Below are 7,500 nucleotides of genomic sequence, written 5' to 3' on the forward strand. Positions count from 1 at the left end.
CAGAAGATTTTCCAATGCCTAGGGCAGCACAAAAACAATACAGAACTGCACATATAACTAGCAATACATTTAGATAAATTATCTGTCTGCTATTCAGATAAACTGCTGGGGATCCTGGGTAGAAACGTGTGAATCCAGTTTCTTATAAAATTACAAAAACATCAGTTCTAAAACAGAAAAATACATAAGCTAAGAAATATTGCAATAATGAAAGGCCTGAACTCTCCATAAAACAAAACTATAAAGGGACATGAAATGGCTGGGTACAACCCCAATAGAAGGGTTACTAGTCAACCAAGCTATGGCTTTTCCTCTTGTGCCTAAGGCTCTCTTTAGACCTTGTTTTGACCCTTTACAGGAGCTACTATATGAAGCTTTGCATTTTCAGAAATGAATGCCCCTGTAAGATCATGTATATAATATTGACAAATAAGTAGCTAGATATGAAATAAAAACATAACAAATACATGAATGGGATTCCTTTTATCCCTTCACTACTGGGAGCCTTGTTTTTATTTACCTTTACAAAATCTATACATATATATTTTTAGTAGTTAACCCACTAGGCCCATTTTGGTATATTTCATGCCACTATTTCACCGCTAAATGTGATCATATAGAAAAATATTACACACATGGACAGCTCCAGTAGTTAAACAAATGCAGATAAGTGGAGGATGTTTATTACATTAAGAGGCATAAAGGGTTAATCACAAGCCTTTAGAAAAACATATCTAATGATTTTCAACAGAACAAATTACCATTAAAGTTTATGGGATTTTTTGTTAAAAGATAATTTATAAGGCTTGTGATGAACCCCTCAAGGAAGGAAAACACTTGAATATATAAAGCAGGTATAAAAATAAACATAATTAAATAAGCGCATCAGAGGCTCAAATGTTTGAATCACTTTAGTTGAGTGTTGGTCTTCATTGAGAATAAATTATCCAGTCTATAAGTTATGCATAGACCCTATTCACTAATGTAAATGTCACCCTACTTTAGTGAGGTAATCTTGTATAAAGACCTAGCAATGCGTTGCACTTATTTCACTGGAGGTAAAGCTGACGTTCATTTTTTTTGCATCCTACATAATTCAAATATTTCCAAATATTCACTATTAGCAGAAATCCCCCCCCCCCATCGAGACATTTTTAAAGAGACAGGAAACGCAAAATTAAACTTTCATGATTCACATAGATTATACATTGAAAAAATATATATACAAATTTGCAATGTACAGTATGTTATTGACAAATGTACCTCTATGTCTTGTTATTGTTTGTTGAAACTCAGCTCCTTTGCATGAAAGCATATTAAGGTCTGGAAACTATTCGGTGTTTGCAACAATGTAACAATATTTCTACATATAGTGCTACCTCAGTATGCTCTCAAGAACATGAACCAAGTTTCAACAAACAATGCCAAAGACAGAGGTAAGTGTTATGACGAAACTACATTGGATGGATATATATATATATTTGCAAGTGTTAACTAAGTCATGTAAGCAATGTTGTAGATGTTGTGTTGGCAAATCATATTTTAATAAAAGTCTTGCATATCTCTTTTTTGTCACTAGGGGGCAGTCTTGTAATGTCTGCTTTAGATCATTGATCAATTTCAATTTTAGAAAAATGGCTTTGTATTCCTTTGGATTACATTTTAAATGTAGCAGTACTCACTGGCAGGCTAAGGGTTTAATAAGAGATGGGTATTTCTGTATTTAACAATGCAAACTATGTTGTAAAATAGATTGGATAAGGTAGAAAAAACGAAAAAATAACTAATGTATATGTATTGCTTTAATTCTACTATAATTTACTAAGATAATGCATTATTAGTTAATATCTCCCCAGTCTGGAATACTCTCCTACTGATGGAATAAGCCAGTTAAAAAAATCTATATAATAATGCAATAAGTTATTTGTTTAATTCTAATGATAAAATCTTTATCTATCAAAGTTTGTTCAGAAATCAAACAGTTCACACAAAAAATGACCTCATTTTAATGTTAAATACATTTATAATAATAGGAGATACAATTAGCAGAATGAAAACTAAAGAGACCCTTTAGCCTTGCAAGACAAATGCAAATGGAGACAAAGCAGTTTACTATTTAATTGCTCTGCTGAATCATTTAGTAATATTTGCACCCTTCCTATGAGAAGCATAGGTTTCAGTTACACAACACTATGCTGGAAAATCAGGTACAGGAGGGAATTTTCGACAATAGAGTCAGGAGGCACAGTTTGTGTTGAAATAGGTTGGTGCCGTGTTTTATTTGCAAGTATAAATATTCTGTATTATATATGAATAATCATTAATCAACACACAGATATTCTGATTGGTTGAATTCTGGAACCTGTTTCCAAGCCTGTTCTGTCAAGTCTGATGGTTTTTATTTGTTATTTTAATAAAAAGTTGTACTATATTATCAAAATGGTAGACAACGCAGAAAAAAACCCTTTTGATTTGACTGCATTTTAACAGCCCTTTTAGACTTTTTTTTTTAATTTTAAAATGCTCTGTTTCAGTCTATATCTAGATTACTAGAAAACCTTTTTTTTGCTAGGCGATATGCTATTTTCATATTCAAAGCTACTGTAATCCATTTGAAAAATGGCACTTTCAATAATTTAAAAAGCAGCACTTACAAAGGAGTGGAATTCCAATAGAAAAAAATAAAGCCAATATTATCATTTGCAAAAATATTTATTTTAAAACTTGTCATGCCAAAATGATAACTTACTATGTACCCAACTCACTGCTAATATAGCTCTGCACCAATCAGAAAAGTAATTAGGCAAACAAGGCAGTTGTAAAGGGATAACTTCACTCACAGGGACATCTGTCTGCCTTCTGAAGTAATGTGGCTTTGCATGTGACACAAAATCAAAAGCTATTCTGATTTGAACTGAAACTTTCAGACAATTATTGGGTAGAATTTTTGATAGCCTAGTAAGGACAGCACTACCAGTTTCAGACTAGACATGTTGAGCACAATTGATAGCGCAGAGAGCGAAACCCGGTTTTACCGGTGTATATTTTATCTAGAGTAGCTTAGTGTGGATTAAACTTTTTTAATGAGCCCAATTCTTTTAATGGATAATGCAGGGGGTGCTAATAGCTTGCTCACTGTGATCATACTACAAGTGGTGAGTTAAAGTTCAGTTTTGAATAAAGCATTTTTGTAATATACATGTATTAGCAAAAATGCTGTAACTGTTTCAAAAGTGTATTTAAGTATGCACCTTGCACCAGCATTTTAAACACCGCACTTGCTCAGAGAGCTTAAGGTGAATGTAACATCTGGTAATGACTCAAATTGCGAATTGCGAATTGCTGATATGATTATTATTATTATAATTATTATTATTATTAGTAGTATAACACAGAACTACATGAAGATCTCCACTGCTTGCTTACCACAGGCTGAGCCCACGCTCGGGTTAGTGCTTGAGTACAATCTGACATAAATGATATTGCTCGCTTCTAGATGTCTGTTATGGGAGTGAATTAGCACGCTAGTGCTATACGACATGCAGATGTTAGTGTACCCTAGCGTCTTGAGAAATAACTGGACTTGGAATATGAGGGCAAAAATATAAAAACAATTGATTGTGCTTGAGTGTTGTTAAAGGGACAGTAAAGTCAAACTGAATCGTTCATGATTCAGATAGAAGATACAATGTTAAGCAACATTCCAATTTATTTCTATTTTCTAATTGGCTATGTTTCATGGTATCCTTTGTTGAAGCATCAAGGCACTAAAAAGAGCTAGTGGAACACATCTGGTGAACCAGTAGCTAGCTTATTATCTAAACCTTTATTGGTAGAATGGAACATATCTAGACAAACAGACTTGTCAAGAAAAGTCAGGTTTTCTTAGCACAGACACATCCATTTGACCATTTTTTTGCTAGGGCTGTGAACTCTTGCTAACCCCCTGGATGACAGAGAGCACTGTAAAACATTATAGAAGCCAAATAGTTAACCCAACTAAATTAGTAACACTAATTACTAAGGTGTCTTCTTCATTCACTAAGTATAATGTCAAAGATAATTACAGAATTGTCTCCAAGAACTTACTGCAGAAAAATGCAGCCGATTACAGATATTACAGAGTAAATATCATTAGAGCTGTATAAACAGCACAGAGGGAATACAATCATGTTTCTATCTTACACTGTCTTTATTTAAGCTAATCTCTAATACCTTCCTAGTCAGGGATAACTGATGAGAAAAGTTACTAATTAACCAGTTACCAGCTGTATACTAACTGGAGTGGGACAGGAGCAGGGCAAACTCATGACATTCTTTTTTTTTTAGTTGTTAAACACAGTAAAAAAAGGAAATGCTTTAATAAAATGTAGTGTGTTATTTTTATACTAGAATATCCCTTTAAGGGCACATAACCCTTTCTGGTGACTGTAATGTACAATTATGCTCCCAATGCTCAGGAACTCATGAGAATTGTGATGATTTGTGAGTCAGAACTAGACATCACATCACCTACCTGCTGATTGAGTGTTTGAAATGTTTTGTAATGATTATAAAAGAAAGAATTGTAATTAGTGGTTTATTAAAGGGATAGTAAAGTCAAAATTATACTTTCATGATTCAGATAGGGCATGACATTTTAAACAACTTTCCAATTTATTTTTATCATCAAATTTACTTTGTTCTCTTGGTATTCTTTGTCAAAAGCTAAACCTAGGTAAGGCTCAAAGGCTAATTCTAACCCCTTGAAGGCCGCCTCTTACCTCAGTGCATTTTATTAACTTTTCGCAGCTAGACAGCACTAGTTCATGTGTACCATACAGATAGCATTGTGCTCACTCCCATGGAGTTATTTATGAGTCAGCACTGATTGGCTAAAATGCAAGTCTGTCAAAAGAACTGAGATAAGGGGGCAGTCTGCAGAGGTTTAGATACAAGGTAATCACAGAGGTAACAAGTATATTAATATAACTGTGTTGGTTATGCAAAACTGGGGAATAGGTAATAAAAAGGATTCGCTATCTTTTTAAACAATAAACATTTTCAAATAGACTGTCCCTTTAAAGTGAATGTAAAGTAAAATGAATGAGTGCCCGGTTTTTAAAAATACTATTAAAAACAAAGGCACTTTCATTCATTAAACTTTATATCACAGCGTTTTTTTTAAATACTTACCTTTTTTCTTTAGCAAATCCAGTCCGCGATCTTCCGCCTGCAGCTCCACCGTACTTAGCACAGCAATGATGAAACCAGCTTCCTCCAATCACGGTATGGCCTCACGAGAAGGACCCTCGGGGGTGCTCACCATGATTTGAGGAAGCCGGTTTCGTCATTGCTGAGTTAAGTACAGAAGAGCTGCGGGCAGAGGTTCGCGGTCTGGGTTTGCTAGAGAAAAATACGGTAAGTATTTTAAAAAACCGCTGCAATATAAAGTTTAATGAATGAAAGGGCCCCTGTTTTTAATAGTATTTTTAAAAAACGGTCACTCATCCATTCAACTTTACATTCGTTTTAAGCTCAACCAAAGGCAGGGCCCACACAATGTAAAACTTCCTTAGCTTCTTAATAGTATCCAGAAAATGTAAAGAAAAGAAACTTCTCAGGATTCTCAGAATAGTTTTAACTATATTTATAAGTTACCAGCTGTATACTAACCTGGAGTGGAGCATACCAAGTGTGTAGTGTGTTATTTTTATACTACAATATCCCTTTAAGGGCACTTGCAGGTGACTATACAATTATGCTCCCAATGCAATCCTAAAGGAAGCTAAGTAACTCATGGGAATTGTGATGATTTGTGAGTCATAACTAGACATCACATCACCTACCTGCTGCTTAAGTGTTTGAAATGTTTTGTAATGATTATGAATGAAAGAATTATAATTAATGGTTTATTAAGCTTTACCCAGGACAAGGCCCACATATTGTGACACCTCCTTAGTTTCTTAATAGTATCCTTAAAATGTAAAGTAAATAAATAATTACTTCTCAGGCTTCTCAGAATAGAACTATATTTGCCAAATTGAAAATAAATAAACAGTGCAGAATTATGAGCCTGTGATTATACATCTCTGATTCACATAAAATAAAATCAGTTGCTTAACCCCTTAAGGACCAGCGACGTACCCTGTATGTCGCTGGCCTTTTTTTGGGACTTGATTGTTTTATAGCGCGGTCTTGCTACCAGCGTTGAGACTGCTCTATTCCACAAAGCCTGCTGGAGGGAGGGAATTAATAGCGTGTTCTTGCTAGACTTGTGCTATTATGTCCTGAAAAAACCCTTAACGACCAGTGACATACAGGGTACATTGTGGTCATTAAGGGGTTAAAATTATTTGGGAATAGAAAAAATATGTTGTTCAATTAAGGGCTAGATCACCAGTGGCGCGCTTTTTTTACGCATCGGAAGTATAGTGCATATTACGGCTTGAAAGTAAACTCATAATAACACTGTCTGAACAAAATATAATTTTAAAAAAATTGTATTAAAAAGTTATAAGGGCTTAAAGATATGAGGTCTCAGGCGTTAAAAAAAAAATGTAGGCAAAGAGCTTTAAGATAGAGGTGCATACATATAGATGTCTAAACATGTGTGTGTGTGTGTATATAGTGCATTGGAGCCCTTTGCAGTCAAGTAGCTGTAAACATGAAAAATCATATTTATGCAATATTGATATTTAATAAAGTGTGTAACTATGCATTTACTATAAATAATTCACATTCCTATGTCATTCACATAGGGGAATATGTTCTAAGTATTTCTAAATAGATTTTCACACACACACATATATATATATATATATATATATATATATATATATATCTACATATTTTAGTGTCTATAAAACAATGAGAGCTGCCATGTTGTAACTTAGGTTACCTTCAGGGCCGGACTGGGAAATCAGACCGGCCCTAGAAATTTGTATAGACCGGCCCAGCCCAGCCCTGCCCCACCCCCTCCAGCCCAGCCACGTCCCCTCAAGCCCAGCCAACTATGCTCTCGCTGGCTTTCCCCTAAACTCAGTATGTTTAATTAACATACAACATACCTTCCTTTCTTAAAGTGATGGTAAACTCTGTTATATGCACTTCATTCATTTTGATAAAGTAATTATTTTATTTATACACTTTAAATTTCATTTAAAAAAGTGTACAATATAATAACTGATACTTGTTTCTAGTGTGATATCCATCCATCTCCCTGTGGTGGCATCATCATTATTCACATATTTGTTTCCATCAGTAAGCCTGTCGTTAGGTTTACTCCGATGTTAACGCTATATGCATGCACGATATAGCGGTCTGCTCACAAGCTCATCGATTGCTGAGACTTTCACTTCCCTTTGCGTGTGCGTTATTACTACAGCGCATGCGCTGTTTCCAACATTTAACAGACTGCACATGCGCTATTTGGAAGCTGTGTCAGGAGCGAGCAGAGGCTGTGGACTTTAAGTTCTACAAAGCAACTAGCAAATTGTGTGATGCTGGGACTGCAAGGCG

The 7,500-nt window shown here is 34.8% G+C and overlaps 1 protein-coding gene across 1 annotated transcript in view; it reads left to right on the forward strand.

Annotated features, from left to right (window-relative positions):
• Positions 1-7,500, forward strand: part of SNCG (synuclein gamma) — a 31,479-nt gene that overhangs the window by 17,144 nt on the left and 6,835 nt on the right. The gene's annotated exons all lie outside the window — the stretch shown is intronic.

The sequence above is a fragment of the Bombina bombina genome, chromosome 9 (genome assembly GCF_027579735.1).
Source record: "Bombina bombina isolate aBomBom1 chromosome 9, aBomBom1.pri, whole genome shotgun sequence".
Classification (NCBI taxonomy): Eukaryota; Metazoa; Chordata; class Amphibia; order Anura; family Bombinatoridae; genus Bombina; species Bombina bombina.